We start from the raw sequence: 13,453 nt of genomic DNA, 5'->3' as shown, positions 1-13,453 counted from the left end.
GCAGATTACTTTCTTAGATAATATAGATAACATTTATCTCAAACAAAATGGTTCTAACATAATGAAAGTTGAAAAAAAGAGGCAATTCCATAATATTAAGAATGAGAATTAAAGTCTCCCTTCTCATTTAATACTTAACATAATTTTTGTCATGATTGCCAGTTAAATAATGAGGAGATATAAACCAGAGAAAAAATTGGATCTAAATAGGAAAAAAAAAATTATTACTTGTGGATAAGTTGTAAGAATTAAAATGGAAGCATTTTAGGGTAAATGAATATTCAATAGTAGCTATATATATATTAAATATAGATATATCAATAGCTGTCCTAAATTTTGACAATAACTACATTTATTCCTCAAAGTAAAAAAAAAATAATATATCACAAAGATTTTAGAAGAAAGGTAAGAAAGTTTGATGAAGAAACTAAGGATAAAAAAGAAGGAAAATAAAAAAGTATACTGCCAAAGTCTATATATAAATATTTTCAATTAATAGGAAATCATAATTAGTTAATGAGTGGAAATATACTGTAAAGATAAAAATTATTTCCACAATAATTTGTATGTTGATGAAAATCTAATAAATATCCATCTGTTTTATTTTAAGCTGATCCTAAAGTTCCTCTGGCAGAATATATGGGGGAGACTAGCCAAAATAAATATGGTATTGAGAAGAATTAAGCAGAGATTTTCCTTACCAAATGTCAAAGCACAAAGCCCCAGTAGTTAATTAGGTCTGTCTGGCAGAGACTAATATTTTTCCTTCCAAAACTTATTCTCTGATTCTTCTTTAGCATGAGGAATTTTACTTAAGTACATAGTTGTTCAGCTTCATTTGCATTTCACATCTCCTGTGGCTAGACTTGTCTCTGTGACCAGATTTGGTCAATGAGTTTTAATCAGAAGTGAAATGTATGGTTCCTGGGTTGTGCTCTTGAAACGCAGGAAGCTTGGCAGCTCTTCATTGAAATAGTTGTTGGAGACTTTCAGTATGAAGCTGTTTGCTTAGGATGGCAGAGCAATAAAATAAGGAGGCTGCATGTTCAGTGTCATAGAGACATCATATCAGCTCTGAGCTGCTTATACAAGGACTATATATGAGACAGCAATGCATTTCTCTATTTTAAAAATCACTATTATTTGGCCTGTGTAACTTGATGTGGTATCCTAATTAATATAGTGTGACAAAAAATAATATGTTAACTCAGAACTTTAATATATGATAAAGACAGCCATATACAAATAGAGTGAGATGTTTATTATATAAAATGATGTTTTTAAACTAAGCTATTTGTTAAAATAAGAAAGTTAAGTTTATATATCATATCATATACTAACTAAATTCAGGTAGTTAAAAAGTTAAATATAAAACACAAAACAAACAAGATAAAGATAGCAAATATTCTTCAGCTATCAAGAGAGGATACTATTTTTCAATTTTAAATAGACAGAAAGGGTTACATATATATATATATATATATATATATATATATATATATATATATATCCACAAAATTAAAAACTTATTATTTAAAATCATATGCAAAATTAAGAGACTGAAAATACAAATTTCCCAGCAATCACTAATATATTTACATTATAGATGATCATTTTATTAAAACATATTAAAGGAAGCATAATCCCTCTATACCCCATTGTACATATAGAAATCATCAGTTATAGTAATGTCAAGAACATGTTTTGACCATTCTTCTATATTTGTTTTGCAATAAACAAATATCTCACACTGAGGATCATGTAATAATATTGTTTGAACAGAGAGGAAATGATAAATATGGTTTTATGATTACCTGGACAAATTGGAGTTTAAGTTTAAAAAAGTCATACAATATTAGAAACAGAAAGAACTTCAAGAGTGTTTCACTGTTTTTAGAGAAAAAAAAACCCAAAATGTTAAATGTGTTCACAGTCTCTGCTACATAAAATATATGATTTTTTTACATAAATAAAATTGGCATTGTATATATTATATTTTACCATCAGGCATTTAGTATTTCTCTGGATGTTTTTTAAATCTCTGGAATGTTAAAAATATCAGTTTGTATAGAATCTTGTTATTTTCCCAACACTGTATTAAGAGTCTTCATATTTAAGCTAGGTAAATAAAGATCATAAAATAACTTTATGTCAAACAGATTTATAGAATAGGAACGTTTACTTGCCTGCAAGACATCTTTTCCTGCTAAAAATGTCTAAAAACTAGGATATAGCTGAAATTAATGAATTTGTGGAGTTGATATTGAAATTATTATGTTCATATTATGAATAGAAAAGTTTTTCTTGGAGTGAAATGGTCGATTTTTTTAACATCTTTTTTGGAGTATAATTGCTTTACAAAGTTGTTTTAGTTTCTACTTTGTAACAAAGTGAATCAGCTATCCAAATACATATATCCCCATATCTCCTCCCTCTTGCATCTCCCTCCCACCCTTCCTATCTGACCCTCTAGGCGGTCACAAAGCACTGAGCTGATCTCCTTGTGCTATGAAGCTGCTTCTCACCAGCTATTTTACATTTTGTCATATAAAAATACTAGGATATGTCCAATGTCCTACAAGACCCAATATCATTGTCTGAAAAACCTAACTGTCTATACTGAAGGCCAAGTGGGGATGAATTTTGTTGCTTTTAGAAAGGACATTAAAAAAGATAGAAATATGATCAGGGAATAGCAATTTGTTTTCACTCGGAATAGAGAGCTAATAGAGACTAATACTATCATTCAAGTTAGAGGTTCATATATTAACACTTTTTAAAATATCCATCTACTGTGCTCCCTATTCAATTGTATTTGATGAATAAATAGATGACTGAAGAAGGGCAGGAGGGAATAAGAGGGGCACAGGAAGGGAAAAGGTGGGCATAGTTTTAATAACAGCATAGGAACACTAAGAAAACTAGTGAATTCGACTCCATTTTAACACGAGTAACTAGTAACACTAGTAACTCTACCAACAAGTCAGAGGGTGTTATCTTTGCTTTTTAGCAAGGAGGCATGGAGGTTTTGTATAAACAGGTATAATGTTCTCTCAAATAGGCATATAGATGAGTTACAATTTGTATCAGAACATCTCATTATTTACCTCTTGGGGAGAAACATTTTGAGTTAATATAAAACATAGTTTTACTTTAAAGTAAATTTCAAGCTTCATTGGACTGTCAGAGGAGCAATCCAAGGGAATTATTAATTCAAGAAATATAATGACTTGGTCCAAAATTGCTTTAAAAATATATATTTCTTGAAAAACTCTGAGCAACAAATAAATCTCAGTCAGTGTTCATTAGCAAACATTTTCTTATATTATCCTCATGTTGGTTTCCTTGAACATTATTTACCAATTAGCAGCGTTTCCACCTGAATGGTAATGATATGTGAAAAATACATCCATCGTTTTCTTCTTAGAAGTGAATTACCTAATATTTTATTTTAGCTAGTTATTTCCACTAACCAGTCTTCCAAAAATCTGATACAATTTTCATTTACTTAAAACTTATATAAAAAGTTCTTAAAATTCTCCAAGGTCACTATATCAGTACATTATGCAAGCAAATGTCTAAGTTTGAATAAAATAATACAACTAAATAATTAAACAACCACAGCAACAAAATAACTAAAGGTCATACTATAGGACTAATTTACACACATTTCTTTTCTTTTAGATGGAGTTTATAACCCATCAATCTTTTATTTCTTAAAATGCAAATTTGTAGGGACAAAAGGATATTTGCATTTAAAATAGTACCAACTCTACAGCAAAAAATTCATGCTTCTTAACTATCAATTTCTCTTGAGTAAGTAATTACTTTATGTACACTTTTCTCATCCATTAATAAATATAAAAGATGTCATATAGTATCATATCACTAATTCATCTAAAGAGTGATGAATGTTATCAATCACCCAGTGCATGTTAATGGGGTACAGAACTCAAGATAGCAAAATCAAGGTGGAAAAGAAGTCAATACAAAAAAAGAGAACTATTATTTACCAGGTATAAAATAAGGGCCAGAATTTATAGAAACTACTTTCAGAGTATATTCCATTAACTTCTTACAACCACCCAACTAATGTGTGGAGAATAAATATCTTGTCCATGATCACATAGCCAACACAAAGCAGAACTGAGATTCAAACCTGCATTTATCAAATTTCATACTCTCTCTCATAATATATATATATACATATATATATATATATATATATATATATATATATATATATATATATATATATATATATATGAAATAGATACCAAACAAGTATACTTACCTAAATTCTAAATAGTAAATTAAACATAACATGCATGGCTAATACTTTTTAAAATTCTGCACTAATAAACAAATTTAATTTGTAGGAAGTTGTTTGAGCCTCATATAGACTCATGAACACATATTTTAATCACAGTTTACATTTACCGTATTCTATCTTTTCTAAGTTTCTTACTTGCTATGAAGAACTATTACAAAATTCAGTCTTCCTAGATTGATAAACACATTTCTCTTCACCCTAATTCAATCTTTGGATTGCTAAAATTTTACCACATTCCCTACAAACTTTATCATTCTAAATGGAAGAATTCTAATTATATTTTGTTCCATTTAGTTTATTATAGTCTCAGAAAGAATTTGCAACACTGGGAAAGAACATTTTCTGTACATCTTTAAACATCTTTTGGGGTCAAGTGTCCTTATTAAGAGTACTTTGTCTTAGGCTCTGCTGTGCCATGGGGTCTGATAAATAGGATTCCATGAAGTTCATGGGAAGCCTACAGTACAGACCACTTACCAAAAGAAAAGTTCTCAGAAGTGTGTCAAATCTCAGAAGCCAAAACTCAGCTTAGGTGATATCCGTGAGTGAGTATTCTGATGCACTTCTTAATATTCTAGACTTTAGCTTATTTTATTAACAGACATTTTTCTATGATGATAATATGTACCAAATATAACATTTTATCAGATTAGGTAGTGTATATATATATATATATATATATATATATATATATATCAAAGAATAACCTGAAAACGAAAGGCTAGACTTTTTATGCAGTAAATTGTCATTTATTTCATGTAATTGGCTTCAAAAGAAAACATATATTCTCGACTTTAGATTTAAAAACAGGTTACTTTTTACCAGAAAATATTATTTAATATGCTCTGGGCATAATTTCAACTTCAAGGAACCTATACTAGTATATAAACTTTCCTTAGTTTTTAACATATTTATACATGTATAATAAATATATTAAACAAAATAAGACAAAATATTCTATGAAAAAAGATTATTCAATTATATATTTTATCTCATTTTAAAATACAATTAAGTAAATAGAATGATAGCCTCTTTAGTTTATGGTCATTTTATGAGACTAACACCTGTCCATAAGCAAAAAATAGAGCACTGTAGGAAGTAGACACTGCACTCTCAAAAGGGACTCACAAAATCTAACACTACAAGAACTAGGGCTGGGTCAGACCAACTTGCTGATCTTGGAGAGGCTCCTAGAGAGGCAGGAGACAATTGAAACTCACCTTTGGGACAAAGATGCTGGCAGCAGCCATTTTTGGTTGATGAGGAAACTGGTGCTGGTAAGAGCCATTTTGAATTCCTCCCTCTAGCTTATGACTTCAGGACCTGGCCCTGACCACCAGTGAGCCACCATTAGCTCCATGTGTCCCCAGAGCATGCAGCCACCATGGAAGTAGTTGGCTCCACTCATTAGTTGTTCAACACTAGCTAAGAAACCCCACACCCCTCAGCTGGATACCATGAGACCCGGTTCCACCCACCAGTGGTCCAGCACCTCCCAGGGAAGGAAAAAACTCTTACATGCAAATGGAACAGAAAAGAAAGCCAGCGTAACAATACTTAGGCAAAATCAAGGACTCTAACAAGTGACAAAGAAGGACATTACATAATAATTGAGGAATCACTGTAAATATATATGCACCCAATGCAGGCACACCTAAATACATAAAGCAAAAATTAGTAGACAGAAACAGAGAAATTGACAGTGACACAATAGTAATACAGGTCTTTAGCACCATAATGACATTAATAAAGAGATCATCCAGAATGAATATCAATAAGGAAATACAAACTTTAAATGACACATTAGATTAGATGTACTTAGTAGATATATATAGGACATTCCATCCAAAAGCAGCAGAATACACATTCTTTTCAAGTGCACATGGAACATTCTCCAGATAGATCACATGCTGGACCACAAAACAAGTCTCTGTAAATATAAGAAAACTAAAACCATATCAAATGTCTTTTCCAATGATAATGCTATTAGACTAGAAACCAACTACTAGAAAAAGAATACAAAAAAATGTAAACACATGGAGGCTAAACAACCTGCTAATAAATGACCAATCAGTCAATGAAGAAATCACAAAGGACATCAAAAAATACCTGGAGAAAAATGAAAACAAAAACTCATCAATCCAAATTCTATGAGATGCAGCAAAAGAAGTTCTAAGAAGGAAATTTATAGCAATACAAGCTTACCTCAGAAAACAAGAAAAATCTCCAAAAAACAACTTCACCTTACACCTAAAGGAATGAGAAAAAATAAGATCATTATATCATTTCTTTTTAGATTCTGCATATAAGGCATATCATATGATATTTCTCTTTCTCTGACTTACTTCACTCTGTATGACAGACTCTAGGTCCATCCACCTCACTACAAATAACTCAATTTCATTTCTTTTTATGGATGGGTTATAGTCCATTGTATATACACACATATTCTTTATCCATTCATCTGTTGATGGACATTTCATATTCCATTTTATATCCACATCTTCTTTATCCATTCATCTGTTGATGGACATTTCAGTTGATTCCATGTCCTTGCTATTGCAAATAGTGAGGCAATGAACATTGTGGTACCTGTCTCTTTTTGAATTATGTTTTTCTCAGGGTATATGCCCAGTAGTGGGATTGCTGGGTCATATGGTAGTTCTACTTTTAGTTTTTTAAGGAACATCCATACTGTTCTCCATAGTGGCTGTATCAATTTACATGCCCACCAACAGTGTAGGAAAATTGTCTTCTCTCCACACTCTCTCTAGCATTTATTATTTGTGGATTTTTTTTTTTTTTTTTTTTTTTTTTTTTTTTTGCGGTTCATGGACCTCCCACTGCTGCGGCCTCTCCCACTGTGGAGCATAGGCTCCGGATATGCAGACTCAGTGGCCATGGCTTATGGACCCAGCTGCTCCACAGCATGTGGGATCTTCCTGGACTGGGGCACAAACCCGTGTCCCCTGCATCGGCAGGCAGACTCTCAACCACTGTGCCACCAGGGAAGCCCTATTTTTGGATTTTTTGATGAAAGCCATTCTGACTGGTGTGAGGTGATATCTCATTGAAGTTTTGATTTGAATTTCTCTGAAAATTATCAGTGTTGAACATCTTTTCATGAGCCTCTTGGCCATCTGTATGTCTTCTTTGGAGAAATGTCTATTTATGTCTTCTGCCTATTTTTTGATTGGGTTGTTTATTTTGATGATATTAAGCCTCATGAGCTGTTTATAAATTTTGGAGACTAGTACCTTGTTAGTCATATCATTTGCAAATATTTTCTCCCATTCTGTGGGTTGTCTATTCATTTTGTTTATGGTTTCCTTTGCTGTGTAAAAGCTTTTGAGTTCAATTAGGTCCCATTTTTTTATTTTTGTTTTTATTTCTATTAGTCTGGGAAACAGAACAAGAAAGGTATTGCTGTGATATATGTCACAGAGTGTTCTGCTTATGTTTGTCTCTAGGAGTTTTATAATGTCTAGTCTCACGTTTATGTCTTTAATCCATTTTGAGCTTATTTTTGTGTGTGGTGTTAAAGAATGATCTAATTCCATTTTCTTACATGTAGCTGTCCAGTCTTCCCAGCAACATTTGTTGAAGAGAATGTCTTTCCACCACTGTGTAGCCTTGCCTACTTTGTCATAGATTAATTGGCCATGGGTGCGTGGGTTAATTTCTGGGCTGTCTATCCTGTTCCATTGATCTATGTTTCTGTTTTTGTGCCAGTACCATACTGTTTTGATGACTATCTCATTCTAGTATAACTTGAAGTAAAGGAGCCTCATTCCTCCAGCTCTGTTTTTCTTTCTCAAGATTGCTTTGGCTATTTGGAGTTTTTTGTGTCTCCATATAAATTTTAAGATTTTTTGTCCTAGTTCTGTGAAAAATGTTATCGATAATTTGATAGGAATTGCATTGAATCTGTAGATTGCCTTGGGTAGTACAGTCATTTTGACAATATTGATTCTTCCAATCCATGAACATGGTATATCTGTCCATCTGTTTGTGTCATCTTTGATTTCTTTTGTCAAAGAAAGAAATATTATAGTTTCTGATTATAGGTCTTTTACCTCCTTAGGTAGGTTTATTCCTAGGTACTTTATTCATTTTTTTTTGTGTGTGTGATGATAAATGGGATTGTTTCCTTAATTTCTCTTTCTGATCTTTTGCTGTTAGTGTAGAGAGATGCAACAGATTACTGTGCATTAATTTTGTAACCTGTGACTTTACCAAATTTATTGATGAGCTCTAGTAGTTTTCTGGTAATATCTTTAGTATCTTCTATGTATAGTATCATGTCATCTGCAAACAATGACAGTTTAAATTCTTTTTCAGTTTTGATTATTTTTATTTCCTTTTCTTCTCTGATTGCTTTAACTAGGACTTCTAAAACTACTTTGAATAAAAGTGGTGATAGTGGACATGTTTGTCTTTTCCCTTATCTTTGAGGAAATGCTTTCAGTATTTCACCATTGAGAATGATGTTAGCTGCTGTTCTCTCATATATGGTCTTTATTTTGTTGAGGTATGTTCCCTCTATGCCCACTTTCTGGAGAGTTTTTATTATAAATCAGTACTGAATTTTGTAAAAAGCCCTTTCTGCATCTATTAAAATGATCATATGATTTTTTTATTCTTCAGTTTGTTGGAGTGGTGTATCACACTGATTGATTTGTGGATATTGGAGAATGCTTGCATCCCTGGAATAAATCCCACTTGATCATGGTGTATAATCCTTTTAATGTATTGTTGGATTTGGATTGCCAGTATTTTGTTGAGGATTTTTGCATCTATGTTCATCAGTGATATTGGGCTGTAATATTATTTTATTTTTGTGGTGTATTTGTCTGGTTTTGCTATCAGGGTGATGGTGGCATCATAGAATGAGTTAGCAAGTGTTCCTTCCTCTGCAATGTTTTGGAGCAGTTTGAGAGGGATAGGTGTTAGCTCTTCTCTAAATGTTTGATAGAATTCGCCTATCAAGCCATCAGGTCCTGGACTTCTGTTTGTTGGGAGTTTTTTAATCACAATTTCAATTTCAGTGCTTGTGTTTGGTCTGTTCATATTTTCTATTTCTTCCTGATTCAGCCTTGGGAGACTGTACCTTTCTAAGAAATTGTCTGTTTCTTCCTGGTTGTCCATTTTATTGGCATACAGTTGGTTGTAGTAGTCGCTTATTATCCTTTGTATTTCTGTGGTGTCAGTTGTAACTTCTCCTTTTTCATTTCTAATTTTGTTCGTTTGAGTCCACTCCTGTTTTTTTCTTGATGAGTCTGGCTAAAATGTTATCTTTTTTTTTTTTATCTTTTCAAAGGACTAGCATTTACTTTCATTGATATTTGTTATTGTAGTTTTTGTCTCTATTTCATTTATTTCTGCTCTGATCTTTATGATTTCTTTCTTTCTACTAACTTAGGTTTTGTTTGTTCTTCTTTCTCTAGTTGCTTTAGGTGTATGGTTAGGTTGTTTATTTGAGAATTTTCTTGTTTCCTGAGGTAAGATTGTATTGCTATAAACTTGCCTCTTAGAACTGCTTTTGCTGCATCCATAGGTTTTGGATTCTTATGCTTTCATTTTCATTTGTCTCTAGGAATTTTTTGATTTCCACAGTTATCCATTGGTTGTTTAATAGCATATTGTTTAGCTTCCACAACTTTGTGTTTTTTTTAGTTTTTTTCATGTCTCATAGTGTTGTGATCAGAAAAGATGCTTGATATGATTTCAATTTTCTTAAATTTACTGAGGCCACCTTGTGGCCCAGCATGTGGTCAGTCCTGGAGAATGTTCCATGTGCACTTGAGTAGAATGTGTATTCTGCTGCTTTTAGATTAAATGTTCTATAAATATCAATTAAGTCCATCTGGTCTAATGTGCTATTTAAGGCCTGTGTTTCCTTATTGATTTTCTATCTGGATTATATGTTCATTGATAAAAGTAGGGTGTTAAAATTCTCCACTATTATTATGTTACTGTCAATCTTTCCCTTTATGGCTGTTAGTACTTGCCTTATAATTGAGGTGCTCCTATGTTGGATACATTTATATTTACAATTGTTATATCTTCTTCTTGGATTGATCCCTTGATCATTATGTGTGCCCTTCTTTGTCTCTTATAACAGTCCTTATTTTAAATTCTATTTTGTCTGATATGAGTATGCTACTCCAGCTTTCTTTTGATTTCCTTTTGCATGGAATACCTTCTTCCATCCCCTCACTTTTAGTCTGTGTGTGTCCCTAGGTCTGAGGTGGGTCTCTTGTAGACAGCATATATATGGATCTTGTTTTTGTATCTACTTAGCCAGTCCATGTCTTTTGGTTGCTGTGTTTAATCCATTTACATTTAAGGTAATTATTGATATGTATGTTCCTATTACTATTTTCTTAATTGTTTTGGGTTTGTTTTTGTAGGTCTTTTCCTTCTCTTGTGTTTCCTTCCCAGGGAAGTTGCCTTAGTATTTGTTGCAAAGCTTGTCTGGTGGTGCTGAATTCTCTTAGCTTTTGCCTGTTTGTAAAGCTTTTGATTTATCCATCAAATCTGAATGAGAGCCTTGCTGGGTAGAGTAATCTTAGCTGTAGTTTCTTCCCTTTCACCACTTGAAATATATTGTGCCACTCCCTTCTGGCTTGCAGGGTTTCTGCTGATAAATTACCTAATAACTTTATGGGAGTTCCCTTGTATGCTATTTGCTGTTTTTCCCTTGTTGCTTTTAATATTTTTTCATTGTCTTTTTTTTTTTTTTTTTTTTTTTTTGCCATACGCGGGCCTTGCACTGTTGTGGCCTCTCCCATTGTGGAGCACAGGCTCCGGACATGCAGGCTCAGCAGCCATGGCTCACAGACCCAGCCACTCCACGGCATGTGGGATCTTCCTGGACTGGGGCACGAACCCATGTCCCCTGCATCGGCAGGCCGACTCTCAACAAATGCGCCCCCAGGGAGGCCCTCATTGTCTTTAATTTTTGTCAGTTTGATTACTATGTGTCTCAGTGTGTTTCTTCTTTGGTTTATCCTGCCTGTGACTCTGTGCTTCTTGGACTTGGTTGACTGTTTGCTGTCCCATGTTAGGGAAGTTTTCAGCTATTATCTCTGAAAATATATTCTTGAGACCTTTCTTCTTCTGAGACCCCATAATGTGAATGTTGGTGCATTTAGTGTTGTCACAGAGGTCTCTTAGGCTGTCTTCATTTATCTTACTTCTTCTTTCTTTATTCTGTTCCATGGCAGTGATTTCCACCATTCTGTCTTCTGGGTCACTTATCCATTCTTCTTACTTAGTTATTCTTCTATTGATTACTTTTTAGTGTATGTTTCATTTCAGTTATTGTATTGTGCATCTCTGTTTATTCTGTAGTTCTTCTAAGTCTTTGTTAAACATTTCTTGCATCTTCTCAATCTTCACTGTCATTCACTTTCTGAGATCCTGGATCATCTTCACTATCATTATTCTGAATTTTTTTTCTGGAAGGTTACCTATCTCCACTTTATTTAGCTGTTTTCCTGGGGGGGGGTTATCTTGTTCCTTGATCTGGGACATAATCCTTTTCCTTTTCATTTTGTCTAACCATCTGTGATTGTGGTTTTTGTCCTGCAGATTGCAGGAGTGTAGTTCTTCTTGCTTTTGCTGTCTGTCCTCTGGTGGATGAGGCTATCCAAGAGGCTTGTGCCAAGATATCTAATTTTAAAGCTCCATAGTATCTCATATCCTTTGTTGATATGTCTTTGAAAATAGGTATACTCTAATTAGTTATTGTCAAGGTGACAAGTTTGAGCAATATAAGATATTTTAATACTTTCCATATTTCATCTGGACAATTATTGTAAACCTTATTTTCCATATATAATCCATGCTATCCCAGAAGAGTTACCAATATTTAGATCATTGATAGATTTCAACTCTCTTGCTACAATGAAGCAAAAGTATCAATTTTTCAGTATAGTCAAATCAATACAAGAATAATATAGATATTCAAACCTTGATCAATATAACTACTTTAATAATTCAATTTTAAATTAGGTCTGGTAAACTATTAAAAATTTATCAAAAAGGACACTAGCAAAAGAAGAGATGTCATACAAGTAAAAAAATATAATGCTTTTTCTCCAATTAATGAAACAAATGCCTAATTCCATTCATTAAAAAAAAGCAACCCTCAGAAAAGGGAGAAAATATTTGCAAACAAAACAATGGACAAAGGATTAATCTTCAAAATATACAAACAGCACATTTAGCTCAATATCAAGAAAAAAAAACAATCAAAATAGAGAAGAAGATCTAAATAGACGTTTCTCCAAAGAAGGCATACAGATGGTCAAAAAGCACATGAAAAGATGCTCAACATAAATAATTATTAGAGAAATCCACATCAAATCTAAATGAGGTATCATCTCACACTGATCAGAACGGCCATCACCAAAAAAATCTACAAACAATCAATGCTGGAGAGTGTGTGGAGAAAAGGGAACCCTCCTACAACATTGGTGGAGATGTAAATTGGTGCAGCTACTATGAAGAACAGTGTGGAGGTTCCTTAAAAAGCTAAAAATAGAACCTCCACATGACCCAGCAACCCTGGGCATATACCCGAACAAAGCCATCATTTGAAAAGATACATTCACCCCAATGTTCATTGCAGTGCTATTTACAATAGCCAGGACATGGAAGCCACCTAAATGTCCACCAGTAGAAGAATGGATAAAGAAGATGTGTTACAAATACACAACAAAATATTACTCAGCCATAAAAAAGAATGAAATAATGCCATTTGCAGCAACATGGATGGACCTAGAGATTGTCATACTGAATGAAGTTTGTCATACACAGAGAGACCAATATCATATGATATTGCTTATATGAGGAGTTTAAAAAAGGAGTACAAGTGAACTCATTTACCAAAAAGAGGTAGAGTCATGGTTGTAGAAAAAAAAAAAACTTATTGTTACCAGGGGATAAGGCAGGGAGAGGGATAAATTGTGAGACTGGGAGTGACATATACACACTATTTTATATAAAAATGTAACTAATAAGAACCTGCTGTATAGCATAGGGAATTCTACTCAGTACTCTGTAATGGCCTATATGGGAAAATAATCTTTAAAAAAAAAAGAGTGGATATAA

Source organism: Mesoplodon mirus, assembly GCF_964341445.2.
Source record: "Mesoplodon mirus genome assembly, chromosome: 16".
NCBI classification, from domain to species: Eukaryota; Metazoa; Chordata; class Mammalia; order Artiodactyla; family Ziphiidae; genus Mesoplodon; species Mesoplodon mirus.
This window is presented reverse-complemented; position numbering follows the sequence as displayed.